The sequence below is a fragment of the Hippocampus comes genome, unplaced genomic scaffold (genome assembly GCF_001891065.2).
Source record: "Hippocampus comes isolate QL1 unplaced genomic scaffold, H_comes_QL1_v1.1 scaffold228, whole genome shotgun sequence".
Classification (NCBI taxonomy): domain Eukaryota; kingdom Metazoa; phylum Chordata; class Actinopteri; order Syngnathiformes; family Syngnathidae; genus Hippocampus; species Hippocampus comes.
The window spans coordinates 248,018-273,790 of record NW_017805877.1 but is presented as its reverse complement, the minus strand read 5'-3'; the positions used below and the strand labels follow the sequence as shown (position 1 = coordinate 273,790).

Here is a 25,773-nt window from a genome sequence, read left to right as displayed (position 1 = left end):
TTTGCGGAGAGGGGCGTCGCCCTCATCAGCGCGTTCTGCGGCGCCTTTACGCGCGACGAGGAACAGCGACAGCACCTTCTGCAGGTCGTGGAGCGACACCGGGCGTTGCACCCGTGCGCGAAGTAGGCATGGGATGGCACGCACGGCGGATTTCGTTTTTTTTTGCGGTCTAACAGTGTCACTAGTGTTGATGGCCATTATAGACAGATGGACAGATAGATAGATGGACCAGTTAACATGGACCAACAATCTCACCAGTGTTGCAGGATCACCACGGTTGCCTTTTTTGCAATACATGCGTTCCTGTCTTCCGTCTTTGAATTATTGCAAGTGCGAACTGAGCAAAACAAAATCCTTACTGTACGGGAGAAACCGTACTACCATTCAGCCCCGTAACATTCTTTCCATAGGGGAAACTTTGGTCGCTCTGCGGGACGGGATAAAATTATCCGATCGGAATAAAATTTTGCACACATCCTTGTGTCATAGTATCGACAAGATTTCCGACCCGGCCCGACGAATCCGACAAACTTTTCCAAAATGGACCACCCTATTGGGCACCCCTGATTTAGAATGTTCCATTAACCTGCCATGCACATTTTTGAAATGTGGGAGGAAGCCGGAGTACCCGTAGAAAACCCACGCAGGCACGGGGAGAACATGCAAACTCGACACAGGGAGGCCTGAGCCGCAATTGAACTTGCACCTCTGAACTGTGAACCAGTTGAACACCATGCCGCCTGAGTAATAATAATTCATACATTTATAAAATGAAGGCACATTTGGATATTTCTTAAGTAGTGCAGAGGGTCAGTTTATTTATTTATTTTCCTTAAAGGAGTCACATGTTGTCGACCTCACAGTGCAGAGGTCACGGGTTCAATTCCAGCTCCGGCCTCCCTGTGTGGAGTTTGCATGTCCTCCCCGGGCCTGTGTGGGTTTTCTCCGGGTACTCCGGTTTCCTCCCACATTCCAAAAACATGCATAGCAACCTCATTGAACACTCTAAATTGTCCCTAGTTGTGGGTATGAACGTGGATGGTTGTTTGTCTCTGTGATTGGCTGGCAACTTCAGGGTGTCCCCCTCCTACTGCCGAAAGACAGCTGGGATAGGCTCCAGCACCCCCACGACCTTTGTGAGGATTAAGCGGATCAGAAAATGGATGGATGGATGGATGGAGTGGGCGGCCCGGTAGTCGAGTGGTTAGTACGTCGACTTCACAGTGTGGAGGTTCAATTCCAACTCCGGCCTTCCTGTGTGGAGTTTGCATGTTCTCCCCGTGCTTGCGTGGGTTTTCTCCGGGTCCTCCGGTTTCCTCCCACATTCCAAAACCATGCGTGGCAGGCTGATTGAACACTCCAAATTGTCCCTAGGTGTGAGTGTGCGCCTGTCTGGTTGTTCGTTTCTGTGTGCCCTGCGATTGGCTGGCAACCGGTTCAGGGTGTTCCCCGCCTACTGCCCAAAGACAGCTGGGATAGGCTCCAGCACGCTCTGTGACCATTGTGAGGATAAAGCGGTTCGGAAAAATGAATGAATGAATGGATGGATGGAGTCACATATCCCATGTGATCAAATGGACTTATTTTATTTGATTTATTAAATCAAATAAAACAATATTGTTACTAGTCACAATAAAATTTATTGTGATCTGGTTTGTTTGTTTGTTTGTTTGTTTGTTTATTGAACATAAAGCATATACAGTAATAATTTGACAGAAAATAAGGTAAATAAAAGAGTAAAGAGGAAAGAGAAATTAGTCATCATTCAACACAGTTATTATGTTCAAGGGAGTAGGAAGAAGTAAAGAACTTATCTAGTCCTACCCCGGTTCACACTCAGTGTTTCAAAAAAAGTATCCATGTGAACATATTGAGATTCACCAAGTAGTGAGACACACCTTGTATGTAGTCCATGTCATGAAAACGTCTTAATCCTTGATGCCAATGTTTGGGGTAATTTACAGTCTCTGATTAAGTTTGCATTTATGAGCTGTTGTATTGTTGCTTTTTTTTCCAGATAGATCCTTCCTTTCTGTTTACATGTAAGTGTGGACAGAGCCGCTTTAATAATGAGGTTGCTACTGTATTTTGTCATCCAGTCAGCACCTTTTGCTCTGCTCGCGTGTGTGCATGCGTGGGTGAGACATCACACCCCTTTTTGGGGATCACACCCCTTTTTGGGGATGACACAAGTTGTGCTGTCAGGGAGGAAAATCGATTGAGAGAGGAATATTTGCATTTGTGAACGGGAAAGAAGTGCAGCAGGGGAAAGGATATGGCGGGCATAAGGTTCACATAGCAGAGCGCTTCTGTCGTAGCTTCTGACTTCATTTTTACTTTTAAGTTGACACTTAACAAGGATGCGGGGCACAGTGGGGGAGGGGGGTTGACGACATGCTTCCTCCCTTAGTGTCTTGGCTTGGGAAGAACAGCTCTGATATTTAAATGACGGATGTTGTGGCAGTATGTTTAATAACGGCACAAGAATAGCATCAGTTGGCTTCAGGCGGTCGAGGTTGCTTGCTTTTGTATGTGTCTGAAACTGATCTCAGTTATCGCCTTGAATCAGTACAAGACGCCGGAAAGTCTTGTGCGTGTCTTGAGAACTTGAAAGAAAATTAGCGGGAATACACATTCAACCTGAATGAGCGAGCAAATAGCAGCACTAGCTGGGCATGACATGTTTTATATGGCCCCAGGGAAGCATTTGATTCTGTTAAGGAGAAGGAGGCTGCAGAGGAGATCTGGAAGCCATGCAGGAGATGATAAGATGCTCATTATTCTGGTCCTATTTTGGGCTCACTGTTCCAACTCTCATTCTCACGCTTACAGCAGCAACGTCATCAGTGTAGGCCTACGTCCAACTGAGATCCTACGTGCATGCCTGTCTGTCTACCTCTTTGTTTGTGTACTTACTTTGTTTGTCTTGACTTGTCATGGAAACATGGTGCAAAGTATTTGGGTGGCAGCTTTTGGTTTCAAAAAGAGCAATTCAGTCCAGCAAGTTTCTTGAACAGGAGAGATGATATAGCTAGAGTTATTTGTGGGTGCAATAGAAAGGTGAAGGCCTTTGAATGAGCTGTCCTAATATTCTTGGTCGAAAATGTGCGTACAAGAGTCGTTGCCACCCTGCAGCGATTGTTTAAACCCAAACAATAGGACAGAGGTGCGTGCTGACTTAAAAAAAAATGCACGATGGGATCTCTGACCTTAAGTAATTCTGCATTCTTATATACTACCTTGTGAAAAGCACTACTGTACATTTTGGAAAACCAGGGCTGCTCTGCCTGTTGGGGACACGCTGCACACGTAACCTAAAGTTGTGTCATAGGATATGTTCACATTACAACTCAATTACGGTGTGTGTGTGTGTGTGCTCTTAAGGGGTGTTCACACGGCAACATTTGCTCTGGTGCTACGCCGGTGCTGCGCCAGTAGAGCGTTCACATGTGCAAAGTTACACCGGTGTAGCCCCTGAAAACAGCTTACTCCGGAGCAAATTTAACCCACCTCAGGGAGGTGGTTTAAAAATTTGGGTGCGGGGGGGATAGTCCCCAAACGGCATCTTTCCTTTTGTAGGAGACTGGACTGTCTCAGAGTTGTTTGTGTAGTTTGTTCCTTTGTAGTGTGTTCACAACCCCCCGTGCCCCATAGAATTTATTTTGTGATTTCCTCTCTTGATTTTCTGTTTGGCGCATTATGTATATGCTTTTCTGAGTGTCATTGAAGTCATCGTTGATTTACGTTTTCGGGGGCCGGTCACTGAACGCCTCTCAAGCAGAAGGCACGGAGACCGAGAAGGAGAAGGACGTGCCTGTACAGCAGTTGCTTGAGTTGTATGTTTTAAAAAGAACCAACACGACAGCTCTTTTTGTTTTCTATTGTTTTGCTCCGCTGCAGAAACTGCCGTGTGACCACAAGTGGGGCTGCACCGGCGCTACACCGGAGTTAACACGCTCAGCGGCTTTGTACGTGTGACCGCTCCACAAAATTTGCTTCGGTGTAAGATACATCACAACAAAATACATCGGTGCAGCACCGGAGCAAATGTGTGCCATGTGAACACCCCTATTAACTGATTGAATACCACCCTTTTTCATTGGAGCAACCCCCTCAATCCCTCACATTTTACTGAATTTTGACTGATTTGCAAAAAGGCCACAGAATTTTCTGTTCTACGGCTATAAAACATGCGACGTGTCAGAAGAACGGTGAGACTCTCTTCTTTCAGCAGAAAAAAAAGTTTGTTTCTATCTTTCTCCGTTCGTTGGCAATCAGCATTAGAAAATTGCCAAGTTTTGTGGAGAAGGCCGATTTCCTTCAGAAATTCAGAAAAAATCAGCTTTTTGTAAAAGCATACATTTCAAGCATCATTTGAAGTTTGACACTATTTTTTGCTTTCGTGACAGCTCAAATTCCTCAATATGTTCCTCCTACAAAACAACATGACAAAAAATGTTTTTATAGCAAAATAATTTATCTGCACATAAAACTATTGCACTATGAACGAAAGTGCAAATTGAACAATGGTGGACTTTTGCACCACTGCCAGCTGCTTTTACTATTACTACATTGCAGTCAAGCCTGCTCCTTCAGTGAGAAGTTGCGTCAGACTCTCTTGCACCCTCCCCCATGAAAAAACGTGATTGACGCCTTTAGACGTCATGGGGAGGCGGGGACTATGCGTTAATTGACGCTTTTAGACGTCAAAGGGTTTGAATGAGTTAATCAATACAGGAATAAACAGTGTAAATGCCCCGGACTTAGCATAAATGCTAGTTTTCAGCCATAGTACCAAGGCAGGTCTCCAAACATAAACATAAAAAAATGAACAGTTAACATAAAATAACACAGAAATATAACATATACAACACACAACATAAAACACGGACAGTCATCTTGAGTAGTCGTCTCCATGAAATGACGAGATGGCGGAGCGTTGCCTCGTATCTCCCAAGTTTTTCTCCCGTCTAGCTACACTGGCGATATGATATGATGAGATGAGCCCCAACACGCAGGACCACATTAATTTCCGTAAACACTGCACCATGTGACGTCGAACGATTTTGGGTGCACATCGCTCAACGTCGTGCTATGTGCGCATGTGTGTCACATCACGGATTTGTTGTGTTCACATTACTAGTCGCGTTTCTTTTGTGCCTGTGTGAACGAGTGCATAAAAAGTGGATTTGACAAAAAAGTGTGAATTGGCCATCACGCTCTACAGTGTGAACGTAGCCATAATGACTGTTGCAATTTCGAACATAATTGAATCGTATGGAAGCTATTTTAATTCATACTTGGTTCATGGTTTAACCTGTTTTGGAAATGGAGGGAAATACACTTTCTTTTCCATCCAACCTTATCCATTCGCAGCAGTTGATCTTAATTGGAAAAGACGCAATTGCATTCTGACCAGTTTCAAGTCTCGTATCGCTCATACATTATTGTACTGCCCGCCAACATTATAAAAAGCAGCTTCAGCTTGTCACATTTCCTTCAGTGTCAATTGCTGTCACATACAGTACTTCATCAGTGACCCGAGAGCAGACGGACATGGAGATAAGCGAGTTGAAGCAAGAGAGGCGGGACGGACAGACACCGAGAGAAAGACACCTGAGCACATTTTGGCAAATATTGACCGGTTCATCAAAAATGGTGCTTCAAAATCTTTATTGCCACTTCAAGTGGGAATCAAATTAAACATAAAGCAAAGAGACCCGACTAAGTATGCCTTTGAGTGTTTGGATGATGAGTTTACATCAGAAATAATTGATTATTAACACATTTTGCCCATAAGTAGCAAGCACTATATGACTAATGGGTGTTGCTGAATGAGGCCCATCGTTGGCCGTCCGCCGTCAGCGTGCTCATTATCCAGGGCCACCAAAGTGTAGGCAACATCTCCCTGATGATCACTCAGTGGGGCTGCACCGGCGCTACACCGGAGTTAACACGCTCAGCGGCTTTGTACGTGTGACCGCTCCACAAAATTTGCTTCGGTGTAAGATACATCACAACAAAATACATCGGTGCAGCACCGGAGCAAATGTGTGCCATGTGAACACCCCTATTAACTGATTGAATACCACCCTTTTTCATTGGAGCAACCCCCTCAATCCCTCACATTTTACTGAATTTTGACTGATTTGCAAAAAGGCCACAGAATTTTCTGTTCTACGGCTATAAAACATGCGACGTGTCAGAAGAACGGTGAGACTCTCTTCTTTCAGCAGAAAAAAAAGTTTGTTTCTATCTTTCTCCGTTCGTTGGCAATCAGCATTAGAAAATTGCCAAGTTTTGTGGAGAAGGCCGATTTCCTTCAGAAATTCAGAAAAAATCAGCTTTTTGTAAAAGCATACATTTCAAGCATCATTTGAAGTTTGACACTATTTTTTGCTTTCGTGACAGCTCAAATTCCTCAATATGTTCCTCCTACAAAACAACATGACAAAAAATGTTTTTATAGCAAAATAATTTATCTGCACATAAAACTATTGCACTATGAACGAAAGTGCAAATTGAACAATGGTGGACTTTTGCACCACTGCCAGCTGCTTTTACTATTACTACATTGCAGTCAAGCCTGCTCCTTCAGTGAGAAGTTGCGTCAGACTCTCTTGCACCCTCCCCCATGAAAAAACGTGATTGACGCCTTTAGACGTCATGGGGAGGCGGGGACTATGCGTTAATTGACGCTTTTAGACGTCAAAGGGTTTGAATGAGTTAATCAATACAGGAATAAACAGTGTAAATGCCCCGGACTTAGCATAAATGCTAGTTTTCAGCCATAGTACCAAGGCAGGTCTCCAAACATAAACATAAAAAAATGAACAGTTAACATAAAATAACACAGAAATATAACATATACAACACACAACATAAAACACGGACAGTCATCTTGAGTAGTCGTCTCCATGAAATGACGAGATGGCGGAGCGTTGCCTCGTATCTCCCAAGTTTTTCTCCCGTCTAGCTACACTGGCGATATGATATGATGAGATGAGCCCCAACACGCAGGACCACATTAATTTCCGTAAACACTGCACCATGTGACGTCGAACGATTTTGGGTGCACATCGCTCAACGTCGTGCTATGTGCGCATGTGTGTCACATCACGGATTTGTTGTGTTCACATTACTAGTCGCGTTTCTTTTGTGCCTGTGTGAACGAGTGCATAAAAAGTGGATTTGACAAAAAAGTGTGAATTGGCCATCACGCTCTACAGTGTGAACGTAGCCATAATGACTGTTGCAATTTCGAACATAATTGAATCGTATGGAAGCTATTTTAATTCATACTTGGTTCATGGTTTAACCTGTTTTGGAAATGGAGGGAAATACACTTTCTTTTCCATCCAACCTTATCCATTCGCAGCAGTTGATCTTAATTGGAAAAGACGCAATTGCATTCTGACCAGTTTCAAGTCTCGTATCGCTCATACATTATTGTACTGCCCGCCAACATTATAAAAAGCAGCTTCAGCTTGTCACATTTCCTTCAGTGTCAATTGCTGTCACATACAGTACTTCATCAGTGACCCGAGAGCAGACGGACATGGAGATAAGCGAGTTGAAGCAAGAGAGGCGGGACGGACAGACACCGAGAGAAAGACACCTGAGCACATTTTGGCAAATATTGACCGGTTCATCAAAAATGGTGCTTCAAAATCTTTATTGCCACTTCAAGTGGGAATCAAATTAAACATAAAGCAAAGAGACCCGACTAAGTATGCCTTTGAGTGTTTGGATGATGAGTTTACATCAGAAATAATTGATTATTAACACATTTTGCCCATAAGTAGCAAGCACTATATGACTAATGGGTGTTGCTGAATGAGGCCCATCGTTGGCCGTCCGCCGTCAGCGTGCTCATTATCCAGGGCCACCAAAGTGTAGGCAACATCTCCCTGATGATCACTCAGATGCTCTGAGCGTGTGATCATGTTTGTTTGGGGATGAAAAGATTGAAGCCCTTTGAGGGTTTTGGTGGCGGAGGGAGGTGAAGACCTCTCGGATGCTGGCAGTGTCACGTGCTGAGACAACAGAATGTTTTGGCAGGGCCGGACAGGGGTGTGTCTTTGCAATGTGACATGCAAGAAGTGTGGCCGCGAAATGCTGACACAGAAGACTTTATGACCTGCTGCGTCACGACTCCAAGATGAAGGACAGCCCTTCACCTTTTTGCATGTAAGCTAGTGTTTGTGTTTGATTTATGACGTCTGCCCAGCGCAAGGCGGTAATGCTTTCATGAGCGTGGTGTGCAAGATTGTGCAAACTCTCCACTCAGCTGATTTCCTTGAAACTTTGTACGGGCCACGTATTGATCATTACTTGGAATGTATCCCAAAAAAGGCACATATCCTAGAATATATCTTATTGAGTCAACAACAAAAGAGGTTCCAGCCTGTTTCAGGCCACTCCCAGATGAAGTTTACTGTCAAACTAAACGTAAAACAAAGGGAATCAGTCGTGTTTTTCAAACAACCATGTAGCTTGGTCTGCGAAAAAGTCAAAGGACTCCATGTTAACAAACAATGCAAAACACCATAGTTGGGCTAACAAATAGCATCATTGCCATGATGCTATACCCTCTAAGCAAGCTCAAGCAACACATGGAGACGAAACAATACGAATGGAGGAATGGCTGACCAATACTACTGTGATGTGGCTTACTGGGTAAATGATACACTTCTATGTATAGACAATTGAAGTAAAAAATGTGGCAAAAACGGTTTAATTTTTTTCATTCTATTTATTTGTTGTTACCGCATGTTTTTCTGAAGCTAAAGATAAGATAAGATAAGACAACCTTTATTCGTCCCACACTGGGGAAATTTGCAGTCTACAGCAGCAAAATTGGGGGGGAAGGAGAAAAATAAATAAATAAATAAATAAATATTATAGCTAGCTATTTTCCTTGTTTGATAAAAACACATTCTTGGTTTGGTCCCACACTGGGGAAGTTAGTGCAGGGGTGGGCAAACTACGGCCTGCGGGCCAGATCCGGCCCGTTGGGCTTTTTAATCCGGCCCGCCGAAGATTGGTTCAGAATACAGTACAAGGTTTGATGTGAATTCTGCAATTTATTTCATTTTGACTTGCAATGACGGGCGTTCAACACCAGGTGGCGCTGTGACTTGATTTTGCAGTGCCTGTACCCCGAAAGAATGAGAGAGAGAGAGAGAGAGAGAGAGGGAGAGAGCGAGCGAGCGCACTCCAGAAAGCGAGCCATTTCCAATTCAGTAATCGCTCTACTTCTACTGGTTAGATCGCAAGCCATCTGCAGCAATGTCAAAGAAAAGAAAAGTCGACAGTGAGTGCTGGGTGTTTAAGAAGGAATGGACGCCTAAAAACTTTTTTACCGAAGTCCGATCCAAGGCTGTATGTCTTATATTCCAAGAAACTGTTGCGGTTTTAAAAGAATACAACATCAGCCGTCACTTTGCCACTAAGCATGCTAATTACGCCAACAACCTTTCAACACAAGAACGTACAGCTACTGCTGACAGGTTGCTAGCAAGTTTGCAGGCTCAACAAAACACATTTATTCGATCAACTTCCATCCAAGAAGCAAGCACGATGACAAGTTTTTTACTGGCATTCAAACTAGCAAGAGCCAGCAAGCCTTTCTCCGAAGGGGAGTTTCTTAAAGAGTGCATGTTAGAGACAGCAAGTATTTTATGTCCTGAGAGCAAGAACAAATTTGAAAAAATTTGCTTATCACGCAGGTCAGTGACTCGCCGGATTGAAGTAATTGACGAACACTTAACGAGCAAGCTAAACAAAAAAGCGGAGAGATTTTCATTATATTCTTTGGCACTGGACGAAAGCAACGATGTTAAGGACATCGCTCAGATGTTAATTTTTATTAGAGGGATTAATGAGAATTTCGAGATTACGGAGGAGTTTTTGGATATGAAATCCCTGAAAGGAAAAACACGAGGAGAGGATTTATTTAACAGCGTGTCAGCGGTCATACAGAGGCACAAGTTCCCTTGGAGAACGCTCAGCAACGTTACCACAGACGGATCACCGAATCTGACAGGAAAAAATATCGGGATGCTGAAGAGAATTCAGGACAGGGTGAAAGAGGACAACCCTGAGCAGGAGGTAATTTTCCTACACTGCATAATTCACCAGGAAGCACTGTGTAAATCCATGCTGCAGCTTGACCACGTAGTGAAGCCAGTTGTGAAACTTGTCAATTTTATTCGAGCGAGGGGACTTCACCATCGTCAATTTATTCATTTCCTTGAAGAAGCTGACGCTGATCGCACGGACTTATTGTACCATTCTAATGCCCGCTGGTTAAGTTTGGGGAAAGTATGTCAACATGCGTGGGAGCTCAAACGGGAGATTATTTCATTTTAAGAACAATTTTAGAACAGTGACACGTTTCCTTGTCATGTCCCTTCTCACAAGACCCGGAAACAGTGCCACAGGAGTTGCAGTTGGAACTGATAGATCTCCAATGTGACATGATGTTAAAGGACAAGTTCCACTCCCTGAAACTGGATGAGTTTTATGCTTCGTTAAGTGCAGCCAAATTTCCAAACATCCAGAAGATGGCACGGAGAATGCTGGTGTTGTTTGGCTCGACATATGTGTGTGAACAGACTTTTAGTGTGATGAACACCAACAAAGCACCCCACAGATCCCAGATGAGTGATGAACACCTCAGATCTGTTCTGAGAATTGCGACAACACGATTGCGATCAGACTTTGATGCACTGGCTAAAATGGGTGAGCAACAACACTGCTCCCATTAAAAAGTATGTTAATACTTTAATGCTTTTGTTCTGTTTATGTTTAATATGTTGAATATGTTCTGATATGTTAATAAATCTATCTTGTGCTGACCCGGCCCGTCTATCAAATTTTAAAAGTCAATGTTGGCCCCTGAGCCAAAAAGTTTGCCCACCCCTGGGTTAGTGGCATTTAGGAGAAACGGGATTTGAGATTCAAATGTTTTGAGTGGAGAGCGTGACCAGTGGACGAATTCAACTGGTATCTCAAGGCACTTACTGTACTTACTGTCAATGGGTCAAGCATAGTAAATAAGCTGGTAACATGGTTTAGCTCAGTCCAGCGGGGCAACAATTGTTTTGGTAAATACCGATCACTCAGGAGGTGCAGGGAACTGCCAAGGTCGACTTGGAATAGGGGAGAGAAAAAAAACATCATTCAGATTGCGTGAAATTTGTTTTTGATACCCTTCAGAAACATTGTCTCCAAATGTAGGGAATTCAGGAGGGATTTAATAATGCTGTGTGGATTTCAACCCAATATCGGTTTTTCTTTCATTTTATTTATTTATTTATTTATTTATTTTGACTTAAACCAGAGTTGTTGGCTGGTCGATTCACAGGTGACAAATGTTTAAGCCTGACGTAGGTCTGAGTGCTCTTATTGATGGTTGTGACCAGTTGTGCTCTTGTCCACATCCTCTACCTGAGTGACCTTTCACCTTCAGCCCCGAGCATGGGCACTAGAACAGTATTAAAAAAAAAAAAAAAAGAACACAATGACGTAGACTTGCATCCTGAGCCTCATCACTATTGTATGAAATTCAACGTACACGAGGTCATTTCACCTGAAACCATTTCCATGTGCTCTGAATAAATAAAATGATCCTGGTAACACACATTGATTATTAATGAGCTTCATTCATTCACTTGAGCTTGTCCGTAGCGACTGGTTGCTTTTATCTAACATCAGCGAAAAGAGCGAAGCTACTCAGTTGATTCCAAGATGCATAGTGTTTTATTGGTGTTTCTTGTCTAATGGCATGTTCCATCATGTATTGAAATAATCTTCAGGTGTCTGACGGTTATCCTCACGTGTGTTTGTGAGGGCCCCAGATGTGTCTCTTTGCCATCGTGTCATGATCCAGCCCAGAGTTCACACTTGCTATCCATGTGCGGACTCGACTCGTGGGAGGTGGCCATTCTGTCCCCCCACGGCGACACGTGATTGTTCTTGCCTCATATTTGTCTGGATGCCTCAGGTGTGGTGATAAGTCTATTGTTTCAATACGATTCCTGACCCTGGGTGCTAGGCTGCAGTCTTACTCGAACAGAAAAAGGCTGGAAAGCACAATCTTGGCAAGACGCGCACAAAGCCAACTGCTGATTGATTCATGACCATAATCACTGGAATGAAATTGTATCTATTGCCAGCAGTGTGTTTTGTGGCAAGTCTTCTTGGCTACCCTGCTTCTGGAACGTACGTGGGTGTAGATGTTTGATTTGTTTTTATTTCATTAATTTATTTATCTTTAATGTAGTTATTTATTTTTGTCTAATCAAATTTCAGCCTGTGTATTGCCACACGAATCTCGTGTCCCGTGCCTGTGGCTGGCTGATGTCACTTAAACTATCGTTTCAATGGCGCTCTAGGACGTCTTTGTTTTCCCATCCTCTGGTTGCTTGGTCAGTGCAAAACTTGTCACGACCAAGTGAGACTAAAAAAAACGTCTATCGTGATTGGCGTACATTTGTTTGTATGCATTTTAATTGTTAGGTTTTTGATTATTTTATTTGCTAAATATCAATTGTTAACTACTCCACCTGATATACCGTATTTTCCGGAGTATAAGTCGCTCCTGAGTATAAGTCGCACCAGCCATAAAATGCACACTAAAGAAGAAAAAAAACATACATAGGTTGCACTGGAGTATAAGTCGCATTTTTGCAGAAATTTATTGGATAAAATCGGTGTCACTTTTAAAGAACTCCCCAAACTCCGGACATAGAAGATGCTGCGCTTCCTCTTCGACTTCGCTTACGTCAGAGTCATCGTCAGTTGTTCTTATCAGTTACAGTGAAACTCCTCTACAACGAAATCATGTTTGCAGCAAGAAATTTTTCACAACAGGGGGTTTTTCACTGTAGCAAATTTGATCTCAGATGTAAACACACACACACACACACACACACACACACACAAACTTACCGTATTTTCACACCTATAAGGCGCCATTAAACATGCTACCGTATGCTTCAAGCTAACGTGTTTTTAGCGTGCGTGCACGCATGCCGTATGTTTAAGCTGGCGTATGTTTTACCACTGTAAAACTGCGCCCAATAATACAGTGCGTTTTGTCTATGTGTAAAATACCAAAATAGCACCCGTTAGTGAGACTGCGCCCAACAATACGGTGCGCCGAATGGTTGTGAAAATACGGTATGTGTACTCTTTATTTTTATTCCAATAGTGCATAAGTATGAGCATACACTTACTTGACACTTCACATAGTCAGTGTAGAAAGAAAAAAGGGAAAGAAATTGCGAAATTTACGATCAGCATTCACTTTCGCTTCCATCAATTTCTTGGATAATGTCTTTTATTTTGCTTCCTCCGTCTTTCATTTTGATCACTTTTATCCTCTCTTCCAGCATCAGAGCTCTTCTTGTCTTAGCTGCTTGACATCCAAAGGTCCGTTTTGTAGCCATTTTAGCAATGCAACGTTCTTGCCCGGTCTGAAACTAACAATAACAAATACTTCCTGGACTACTGCGCTTGTGTAAACCAGTGTGGTGCTTGCTATTGCCGTTTCTGAACAAAGCAGTAGAGGTCGCTGTTGGATTAGACTTCGTTGTAGTGAATCTCGTCGCGAGGCAAGAGCAGAGAAAAAGATTTCGGATAACGCAACAGGGTTTTTTTTCGTTGTATCGGGGGCAGGAGAGTGGGAATGGTGTTAATGCATGATTTTTTTCACAGTGCGGGGTATTTCCGCCCATGTAGTTTTCGTTGTAGAGGAGTGTCACTGTACCGCCAATGTGGAAAGTATCAACACAGGCCTAGAGCACCCTCTTGTACATGTGCCCCAGCCGGATGCTATTTCCGTAAACCACTCCGGAGTACAAGTCTCAGCAGTCAAGAAAGGCATCATGAGGAAGAAAAAGTTATGCATAAACCGCACTGGACTATGATTTGCATTTTTTGGGGGGAAAGAGCAGTAGAGCTCAGACTCCCAAACCAAATTCCCATTACCTATTAATGCTGACAGCAGAAAAGGTATTCTGCCCCCAGTAATTGTATTACAGTGCAGTGCAGTGCCCCTAGTGATGGAAGTATTGCATGACAGTTTAGTACAGTGCCCCTAGTGGTGGAAGTGGTTAGCACCACCCATAGAGTCAGCGGGGTAGCCATTTTGATGCATAAGAGTGAAACCACGTGCAGAGGTGCGATAACATCCACTTCCATCCTCGTTCTTTTGGCACATTCAGGCACAATCTGTAAGTACATTTACCCAGTTGTACATACCACTCTTTGCTGAGCAAGTTATTTATCGTCATATATAAGTATTTCACCAATTAATCTTTGTAGATATTTACCATAGATTTGTTGAAAATGTTAGAGAATAGGGCTGCTACAAGAGTGTCTAATATCATTTCATATGTGTAATTGGACGTTATACAAACATTTGTATTGTGTTTCTATTTGTGTACAGTTTTACAAGAAAGACTCCATAAAAATACCAAACGTTGGATTCTCATCTCCGTGTTTTTATTGGAGGATTGTTTAGCTCGCTGTCTACGCCGTGCTCTCATCTCAAACGCATGGCTAGGGCAGAAGAAAAGGTGTTCATTGCCTTCAACATGATTTGGAAATGGGGATTTTGGCTGCCATTTCGAGCTCTCATTTTAAGCTATACAAGTCACACCCGAGTCAAACTCGCCCTGCCAGCCAAACTATGTGGAAAAAAGGAAGACCATCTGAGTCAGAAAAATACAATCAATTGTATTTTTGTATTGTACTGATGATTTCTATAATTGCGATGTGAGGTAAATCAGGTAAATAGCATTTCGCAAATGGATAGCTACCGTTGCGTCATGCTGTGCATTTCTTGATGTCTACTGTGCTCTCCCATTAGGGGTGTTCACACGGCACACATTTGATCCGGCGCTGCACCGATGTATTTTGTTGCGATATATTTTACACCGGAGCAAATTTTGTGGAGCGTTCACACGTACAAAGCCCCTGAGCGTATTAGCATCGGCGCAGTGTCGTTGCAGCTCCACTTGCGTTCACACGGCAGTTTCTGCAGCTGAGCAAAACGACAGAAAACAAATGAGTTATCGTGTTGGTTCTTTTGTAAACGTATACACAACTCAAGCAACTACTGTATAGGCACGTCCTTCTCCTTCTCGGTCTCCGTGCCTTCTGCTCGAGAGTGACCACCCCCCGATAATGTAAATCAACGATGACTTCAATGACACTCAGAAAAGCAATAATGTAATGCGCCAAACAGAAAAATCAAGAGAGGAAATCACGAAATAAATTCTATGGGGCACGGCGGGGTTGTGAACACACAACAAAGGAACAAACTACACAAACAACTACGAGACAGTCCAGTCTCCTACAAAAGGAAAGATGACGTTTGGAGACTATCCCCACACGTTCTAGTTGAGATGGTATAACCCAAGAGGTGCTTTGCTACTGTTACCAGCCTCGTCTTGTGTCGTTATTAAACAAACACATGACGGAAGTCCGACAGAGCACCAAAGCAACGCATTCGTAATCAACTCTTCTCATGCGTAGCGAGGCTACTCCCCCCTCGCAAACGAGCATTTGCTCCGGGGCAAATTGTAGCGTTCACACGTGCAAACTTACATCGGTGCTGCGCCGCAAACGAGCATTTGCTCTGGAGCAAATTTTTAAACCACCTCCCTGAGGTGGATCAAATTTGGTCCTGTGTAAGCTGTTTAGCGGTGCTGCGCCGGAGCAAATTCGCACGTGTGAACACTCAACTGGCGCAGCGCCGATGCTGTGTCGGACCAAATGTTGCCGTGTGAACACCGCTATTGATGACAGAGTGAGAGACAACTCTCTTTAGAGAGCATGCATTATTGAAATAATACTTCCTTTTTTTTTTTTTTTTTTTTTTCACAGTGCAGAAGTGCGTGGTTCAATTCCGGCTCCGGTCTCCCTGTGTGGAGTTTGCATGTTCTCCCCGTGCCTGCATGGGTTTTCTCCGGTTTCCTCCCACATTCCAAAAACATGCATGACAGGCTGATTAAACACTCAAAATTGTCCCTCTGTGTGAGTGTGAACGCGAATAGTTGTTCGTCTCTGTGTGCCCTGTGATTGGCTGGCAACCGGTTCCCCCGCCTACTGCCCGAAGACGGCTGGGATTAGCTCCAGCACCCCCCGTGACCCTTGTGAGGATAAAGCAGATCGGAAAATGAATGGATGGATACTTTGTTTGAAAATTAGCTGCACTTGACAAAATGGTTTTGCACATGCTGGGTCACTAGCAATGTGTTTGCATTTGCCATTATCATCATGGCTGTAAACTGCCCATGTTTAAATACAGATTTTCTGCATACTTCCAGGCCCATCATTACCTTGAAGAATTTGCCGTCTGTGGCCTCTTTAATTAACAAATGAGTGCCATGTGATCAGAGTCTACACTGTGAGGGAGAGATCCACCCATCATGTGTGCATGGGAAGTGTGCACGCCTGTGCATGCGCCCGTCTCCATACACACATTAGTGACCGAGGCTGTTTGGGGATCCGTCGCCAGGAGGACATGGCATGTGGCGCAGAGAGGTCACGGGTGACAGACGCACAGCGGCAGCTGTTGGTGAGAGTGCATGCAGGGTAGAAGGAGCAGCAGAGGAAAGTGAAGGCCTGGCAGTGGATTGAAAAATGATGGGGGGGGGGATAAAGGTCTGAAGGAAAGATGGGCAAAGATGGGTTGAAAAAAGAAGGAGAGCTGAGAGGGCAGACGCTCGGAGATGAAGTGCCTGGAATACATTTGGGAAGATCTTTTTCTCGCGTCCTTCCCCAATAAAAATACAAAACCAAGTTTAAATAAATAACAGGGCTAAATAAAAAGAAAAATGCATCTCTTGGTAGAGTGGTCATTTCGCCCGCCGTTTTTGTTTTTGATGAAAAGAGTTGTCATGTGTTTTTATTTATTTTTTTCGCCGAATTTGAGATTTTATCCAGCAATATCAGTTGAGGTTTCACCTTTATGGACAGCTTTTCCTTTTGATGATTTCATTCATGCCCTGGAATTGTTTTTACAAAAGTATTTCCTGTGATTATGACTTCTCTGGCAGCTTGTTTTTGTGCATATCGGGATTTACAAAGTAGGAACGTTGCATACTGAGGGCCCCGCTGCACACCCCCTGCCCCCCCCAAAAAATAGCATGGATTTAAAAGACTTTAACAAACTCCAACTTGGCTAACATGCAGTTGGCATTGTCTTAAGTCTCTACGAGGTTATGTACGACACTACAAGTGTTGTCACGAGTGTCTGATCGATGTGGATTTTTTTTTAAAGGAGAATGAAATTACGATAAACGATTAATCAGCTGATTAATTTTAAAAAGTATAATGAATAAAAGTTATTTTTTGGTACCTTAACGCTTAAAGCAATAATGTTATGAATTACAGGACGAACATTTGACTCTTTCACATTTGTCCTCTTAGTAAATATTTAACTTTACAATAGTGTGTTCTCAGCAAAAATCAGATTTTTTTTCCCTGGGGGGAGCGGTGTTGAATGTCATTATCTTTTTTTTTTAATGTTGAAATGTCTTAATGTGTTCGTAAGAAAAAACAATTAGCAAATAATCCGCCGCTTTCTGACAGTTTTAAAATAACTCAGAATGCTATTTATTTATTGGCCACAGAAACTTGAAGATGTAAGACCCTATTCAGGTCTTTTCTTGTTGTTGTCAAATAATATTGATGGCCATACTGCCGAGAGTGAGATACATCTGCCATCGTCTCCACAAAGCTATTGGCAAGCAATGTTTCCAGTCGAGTCTGGCAGAGAGTTGGGGATCCTCCTAGTGATGTCGCACTTCGCTTGAAGAGCCTAAACAAGAGAGAGCAGCAACGAGTGTGAGTGGCGTACACGTATGACTGTGACTCAGGCCTAATGTTTTCCTGTCACGAGACGTGCATGGAAAGCTTGTGTTGTGGATGCAGTGGCTGAGTGAGAATGAGGAGTGGAAGCAGCCGATCACCTCCCGCTGCCTCCCCATGTACATAAGAGGCAGACAGTCGCTTGCCGCGTCGGTCAATAAGCTCTTACTTTGTTTTCATACAGGATGACGCCCGAACGGGGACGAACCTGGCTTAAGAGCATATTGCAGACATTGCTCCCCTTTGCTCCAAGGCTCCCTCCACAGATTAAAAGCGTAAGATTACTTTTAAGATGTGCTGGTAAATACAGTGATTATTACAAATTCAAGCCAACTAACTTGTCTAGTTGTGTACCGCTCCGTCCAAGCGGGTGTACCAAAAAAAAAAAAAAATAGAATAAATTAAAAAAATGCCGACAACAAGAAATATGTGGCCTCTGTATCGCGGCCTTTTAGAGCTTGTAGGTGGGTCTGTCATGCATCCCCTGTGATAAATATGCTGAAAACAACTTCCTTTCATTTTAAGGACAAAAAGGATTTTGGCTAAATGATACCATTGTGAAGAAGCAGACAAGTGAAGCTTCAACCAAGTCCGTCACTTGATTTAGCCTCCCCCATCCCCTCAGCTTCTGACTTTCTGCCTCGTAGCATATTCCCACTTGAGGGACCTTTTGGGCTTCTGGGACGTGTGTGTGTGTGTGTGTGTGTGTGTGTGTGTGTGTGTGTGTGTGTGTGTGTGTGCGACCGCGAGTTAATCTATGGTACAATGGGGGGCCCTGTTGTCACCCTGCGCAGAGAATTAGGCCTGCGAGTGCATGTGAGCGTGCATTGCCTTCTGCCAACACACGTGTCAAACACAAAAGCCATCCAGCTGTCCACATGGCCCAGGGGAGAGTGAGACTTGTGGGGCTGTTGAGGGCTGGGAGATGCATGCTAGTGGGGTGAAAAAAGGGGGCAAAGGGCCACGCGTAAGAAAGAAACAGCAGTGTTAAAGCTGCAGCCCGCAGCTGAAGGGTGAGGACGGAGTGTGACGGGGGAATGCAGGAGAACCAACAATGGATGGTGCAATTACTCTGTACAGATGGCTCAGAGAAGGAAAGACCAACACCAGCCAAATTGGAGTAAACAAGCTGGTCACGCTGGACTTGTGCTCGTTCAACATTTCTTTTCATTTCAGTGAGTACTTGCAATAACGACAGTCTAAATGCCTGACACTGGCATTAAACACTCTTTCAGATTCATGTTGACAATTTCATGAGCGGGAGTTTTTTATGTGCAAGTAACAGCGTAAAAAACTAATGTCAGTGATCGCCTCGCGGCTCCAGCACGACAATGTGCTTTAGTTGCTCTAAAAAGTCATTTGGGACTTCATTTAGGTTGAAACCTAGTTTGAATCCACAATTTTTTCTCGTAGTTCTACATTAAAGAGATCTCATTCTGAATGGCACACTGATTGAGTTATGTCCCTTTCACATGATGGCAACAGAGGAAGTCTCTAACAGAGGTGTGGGAGTTGGGAGGAGTAAAAAGTGGTGTGCGATCAAAGTTTGCGATGAAGGAGGGGTGCCATCTTAACAGGGGGCACATGACATGACACGGCGAAGTTAGAAGAACACCCAGGAAACACTCCTGAATCCCACTACCTTAGTGCCACACAAATGAACTGAACAAAACAAACCCAAACTTATTATGGCGCCCAAAACTAATTATGGCAAATTTCCTAAACACGCAAATGAATGAAGTGGCAAAACATTTTTTTTTCTCTTGAGTCGCAAACGTTATAGGTCACATTCAAAAGTATTGAAATGGTCTCATTTTGAATACCACAAAAACCTGTAATTTGAATAGGGGTGTGTAGACTTTTTTTTGACCCACTCTATACTGTGCGTTCTGGTGAAAACTTTTCGGCACACTATTATGATCACGGTTTCTTGATTTCAATTCATAATCAACTCATTAATGGTGAAGAATTCTGGTACACTGATGAACTATATTTTGAGGCAAACAGGACTCCACTCCTTGTCTCAGGGAGAAGAACATCATCGGTCATAGGAACATTCAGCAATCAATTCTGTTCCCCGATCCACTTAAAAATTAATTAAAAAAAAATCAATTTCATGAATTTTAGTCTATCAGTCAAAGGTGAAATGTCCATCCGATAGGAAAACGAGACAAGTTAATTGGCTTGAATTTATAATAATCACTGCCTATTTGTATTTACCAACATATCTTAAAGTAAAATGCGCTTTTGATCTGTGGAGGGAGCCTTAGTGCAAAGGGGAGCAATGTCTGCAATATGCTCTTATGCCAGGTTCCTCCCCTTTCAGGCCTCATCCTGTATGAAAACAAAGTAAGAGCTTATTGACCGACGCAGCAAGCGACTGTCTGCCTCTTACGTGCACGTCGATACACACGCTGGCCATCTGACCACAGCCATTGAGAGGCTGGTAAAGGGAGGCAGCGGGAGGTGATCGGCTGCTTCCACTCCTCATTCTCACTCAGCCACTGCATCCAAAACACAAGCTTTCCATGCATGTCTCGTTACAGGAAAACATTAGGACTGAGTCACGGTCCTATATGTACGTCACTCACACTCGTTGCTGCTCTCGTTGCTGCGACATCACTAGGAGGATCGCCAACTCTCTGCCAAACTCAGCTGGAAACATTGCTTGCCAATAGCTTTGTGGTGACGACGACAGACGTATCTCAGTCTCGGCAGTATGGCCACCAATATTATTAGACAACAACAAGAAAAGACCTGAATAGGGTCTTACAGTGCCATGAAAAAGTATTTGACCTCTTCCTGAATTCTGTCTTCTTTACATATTTATCACACACAAGGGTTTCAGTTCACAAAACCAATTTTAATACAGTATCACACAGAGACCACACAAGGAAATATAAAATTGAGTTTCTAAATGATTATTTCATTTGCAAAATTTTTAAACCTATCTGGCTGTATGTGAAAAAGGAAATGTTCCCCACAAAGTTTGTCCGTCCGGGTGTCAACACATCTTTGCACATCATTGCAAATAAGACTAAGCTACGGAAGCGCGGCGCTGCCAACTCGATGAAAGGTGTACGAGCCAGGCATGTAAAAAAAAGCAAAAAAAAAAAAAATAATAATAATAGTCTTGTAGTACAGCGTTCCCCAACCTTTTTTGCCCCACGGACGGGTTTCATGTCAGACAATATTTTCAGGGACCGGCCTTTAAGTTGTGGCGGATAAATACAACAAAATAATATGATATTACCTACATGAAAACTGTGGTATTTTCTAAACATAATAATAAACACAAATCATGACACGAGGAACGTCCCATCGGGCCGCAACACTCTCTGGTCGCTATGGTAATGTCTAAACATGCCTTCAAAATAAGATATAGCGCAAATACAAAGTACATGAAAAATACGACTCACCATCGCCACATATTATACAGAGTGGGCTTGGTGTGTGGGAATCTCCCATTGAGATAAATCAGTATTTTAAGTAGGACTCTTGATACTGTCTATTAAATGTAGCCTTCATTTTCTTGAAAGTTATAGGCCCATCTTCTGTCTCCTGGCTGGGCCTTTTCCTCTTCTCAAAGAAACTTTCTAAAGACATTTGTTTTTTACTCATTTTGCTAGCTCCTGGGTTTCATTTTAGCGGTAACCTATCACGTGACTGAGAAGTGCGCCTTCACCTGCGTCAAGAGTGACATACTGCCATATCATGTGCAACAACCATTTACCTCAGACCTCACAAATTCGGACAACAGGACAAAACCTTTCAGAGACACACTTTCAACATCTTAAAGAGAGTCCGATTAGACAAAAAGGAAGCTGTATTCAGGTCTAGCTGTATTCAGTTGTAAAATGTCCTTCCATTTTCACTTCCTTGGCTGGGTTTTGTACAAAAACAGTCCTAATCGGAATGAGTTCTTTAGACATCCCGACAGTGGCAAGTAGGATTCACCCCCGTTCATTGTTTCACCAAACCGCATTAAGATGTCGTTCACTCGACATCTTTATTGATCAGTAATGGGCCGAGTGCCCAGGAGCCCATGTTGACTGATATTCAATTTGCAGTGAAATAGCACAAACAAATTGTCCACTAAGTTAAATGGCGTGCTTTTGACAGAGCTGAGACAAACACTCTGCTGTGACTAATCCATGACTCACCTCGGATGTGCATGCGTGTGCACTTTTGTTAAGCGTGGACGTCTGAGAGCCCGAGCGCTGCAAAGTGCGCAGACATGTGATGCAATGAAATGGTCATAATATCACTGGAGATGTGTCATCAGTGCCTTTGGCGCTCTGGTGGCTTCACAACCGCTGGGAAAAGGAAACTCATGCAGGAAGTGGGCTGACTGGCCCCCAGACATACAGGTCTGCAATCATGGTAGTCCGTTTGAAGACTCTGAGTACAGAACAAATGAGTGTGTGTGTGTGTGTGTGTGTGTGTGTGTGTGTGTGTGTGTGCGTGCGTGTGTGCGTGCGTGCGTGCGTGCGTGCGTGCGTGCGTGCGTGCGTGCGTGCGTGCGTGCGTGCGTGCGTGAATGTGTGTCTGTGTGAATACAGCCATCCATCCATGCACTGCAAGTCCTGTACTTTTGAACATGACTGCTAAACTCTGTCCATGTGGTTGCGCGGTTCAGTTTTCTATGTGACATGATGGTGAAAAGTACAAATTGTGTAAGCTAGTGATAGATGAATGTTGGTGTGCGTCAGTGAGTTTTCATGTCCCAATGTGACATTTCCCTTCGATGCGTGTGCTGTCATAATGCTTGCGTCACTTCCCAGATGGCCTAGGTGGCCAATGTCCCCCTGGGGAAACTCTTGAACGATGACGTCGCGTCACCGAGCAATGAAAAGAAATCAGCTACACGCGCAAAATTGGAAGAGCACTCACTACAAAATTTAAGCAAGATGAAATATCGTTTCAAGGCAAAATATACTCCTTCTTTCTACTAATCATGCTTTTTTTGTGTTTTAGCGTTTCACTTGTTCAAGCATTTTTAGTAAGGTCACTTCTCAGTGACATTTTATAACTTGTCACGAGAAAGTTTGGCTTAAAATAAACATTTCGAGAGGTACAGATAGATGTATGTCGTCATGGATATTATCGTTGCTTTCACGATATGCAATTTGACATGATCAAGTATTTATTCACTTTCAGAAGAAAAAACAAATAGGCCCATTGATTGGCTGTAAACTAGGAGGGAGTGATGAAATCTTCATTCGGCGAATCAGCGTGCATAAACGGCCAAGAAGGCGGAAGTGTCAAGTCTTCTTTCGTGTGACTCTGTGGCACCAGCCGAGCGCAGCGCAACATTGTTTCAAATCGAGCAAATGGAAAAGTCGCCTGTCTCAGTGAGTGATTGCATAGCAACACGTAAATCCACGTCCCCACACAGAAAAAAAAAATGCGTTTGATATTTTAGTTTTTGAGTAAATTTTACTTGCATAGTATTATTTATTTATTTTTTTAAAGTGTCACGTGCAGGGCACAGGAACAAATCCCTGACGATCTTCCGGTTGGGAGACAGCCACTCTTCCACCTGAGCCATGCCACTGTGTGGTAGTATATTACAGGTGTCTCCAAAAAAAGATCAGAGTATTCCGCCAGCAATACACAAACCCAGAGTAAGAGCGGCATGGCTCAGTTAGTAAAATGGCTCTATCCACATCTGACAGTAAGGCCAAACAAAAAAGATCGTGTGTTTCCGGTAACAAGAAATTTCAGCAAAGGGTCGGTCGGGAGGTCAGACAAAGTTTTTTTTTTTTAATCTTTTTTTTTCCCCCCCATCAAAAATGAAAACAAAATAACCATAAAAAATAAAACAAGAAGACATTGAACCCGCCGATTCGCGGCCGGCGCCTCCGCCACCGCCACATATTTAGTTTTCTTCCCGCTCCGGACTCGGGGGCCGGGGCGCGCCGCCGCCTCCGCCGTCCTCCTCCGCTGTCCTCCTCCGCCCTCGGTTTTTACTCGGCCCGTGGTGTTCATCAAATAGTTCGCTTTATTTTTTCGATACATCAATGGATGCTATTTTCTTAACATTATGGTTCGAGCACGCGACTGTAACACAGAAAACGCAGTTTAAACTGTCGTCGGAGATTGCGGCCGCCGCCATGTTTCAATGTTGTTGACAGACGACAGGGCAAACGACGCACGCGCTCAACGTGAATATCGCGAAAGTTTGCACCGATGTAAACCCTCTACACATAAATGTAGAGGGTTGTTTGAAAAAAATGCCGACCGTAAAGTTTTTTTTCGACGTAGAAATTCTCGGTCGGTCGGGTTACCGGAAACACACTACTTTTTTTTCTACGCCTTAATGGGTTCCTTCTTCAACCCTTCTGTGACATTTTTTTTTCCTAAACTAATACATTTCTCTGAGAGGTCGGGACCGTCCACAAATGACATATTCCAGGGCAACATACGCGGCACAAATCACCAAAAATATAAAATACAACTTTTTTTTTGTGCCCATCCAAAGTACTTGTTGTGGCTGGAAATAGATCTTTGCACTCTACACATCAAACTTGGCTGATAACTCTTATTCTGGAGGAACATTTTCAGCAGTCACAAATATTTCTTTCAACCTGCCCTTATTTGCTAAAAAAAAAGCCATCCAAACTCCCATTTGTTGTCTTTCTGCTCAGACCATAGCAATAACAATATTGCCTTGGAGTCATCTTCTGTCATCTCTGTACCAAGGAAGTACTACAGGTGTATGGTGACGTGTGTAGCCAAGTTTTATTTTGATCTTTGGAAAATGAATGAATGCTTTGCCACCATTTTGTGACATCTAAAGGCAGATACAAACTTTTTCGGTGGGCTTCACTGACTCACTTTTTCTCTATTCGCAGTGCTCCATGTCTATCACCTGCCAATGGGGGTTTACTGTGCACTTTATTGTACGCTGGTCTTAAAATATGTCTTTTTTTTTTTTTGAGGCTTTAGGTGTCAAATATTCCTGTTCAAGTGGCATATTAAGTTGCTTCAATAAAGTAATATATTTCCTCCTTTCATCAGTTTTTTTCCCCTTGATGTTACAAGCATTGTCTGGTCGAGAGAGAGAGAGAGAGAGAGAGAGAGAGAGAGAGAGAGAGAGAGAAAATGTGCGAACGAACGATCTCGAGAGTTGGGTTGAGTTCTGCTTTCATACACACTGAATTATGCTCCGACACTTGCCCGAGAGGCAAATATGCTGCTTCTTTTGTGTGTGCCCTGGCCTTCAGGGAGGCAGTGAGGTGAACACAGGCAGACAAAACAAAGAGATTCGATGAAAAGTCATGAAGATAAATGTCGAGACAAAGCTGCACAATTCGAACTCCTTTTTGCAGAATAGACAGCAGAGATGCCTGCGAGTGGTCTTCTGTCATCTTCTGTTGTTTTTATTTGAATATTTGATTTTTAGAAGGTTCATATCGTGACATGGGTGCTATTTGTTAGCCCATGCATGCCATTTTGCATTGTGCGTTAGCTTTAAGCAAGCTGAGACAAAACTGTTTTTGTAAGATGAAGTACTTGTTTGGTTAAATATACAGCGTGTGTAATTTTGTATGTCTCCTTTTACAGTAAAATTCAACTGGCAGTGTGAATCGTAAAATGAGCCCCGAAAGCTAAATGTATGATATATATGACATTCGCTATAATAATAATTTTAGTTTTACGCATACAAGATGCAGTTTGAGTTTTTTCTTTTTATTCTTCTTTTTTTAAAGCAATTTCATGCGCTTTTTCAAGTTTAGTTGTAGTTATTGGGCTAATTGTCCTTAACTATAATAACCTAGGTCAGGGGTCCCCAACCGCCGGTCAGCGGACCGGTACCGGTCCGCCGGGCATTTGGTACCGTGCCGCACAGAAAGAACTTGCCTTAATTCCGTTTTATTT

At 43.2% G+C, this 25,773-nt stretch overlaps 1 protein-coding gene across 2 annotated transcripts in view; it reads left to right on the top strand.

Annotated features, from left to right (window-relative positions):
• LOC109527158 (SPRY domain-containing SOCS box protein 4-like) overlaps nt 1–25,773 on the top strand; it is a 93,379-nt gene that overhangs the window by 21,127 nt on the left and 46,479 nt on the right. Inside the window, exon 1 of one of the 2 annotated variants that reach the window (XM_019888899.1) lies at nt 8,025–8,190. The exons of the other annotated variant lie outside the window; for it this stretch is intronic. The gene's annotated coding sequence lies outside the window, so the exon portion shown is untranslated. Of the gene's footprint in view, nt 1–8,024; nt 8,191–25,773 lie in introns of those variants that run through there. 2 annotated transcript variants of the gene reach the window in all.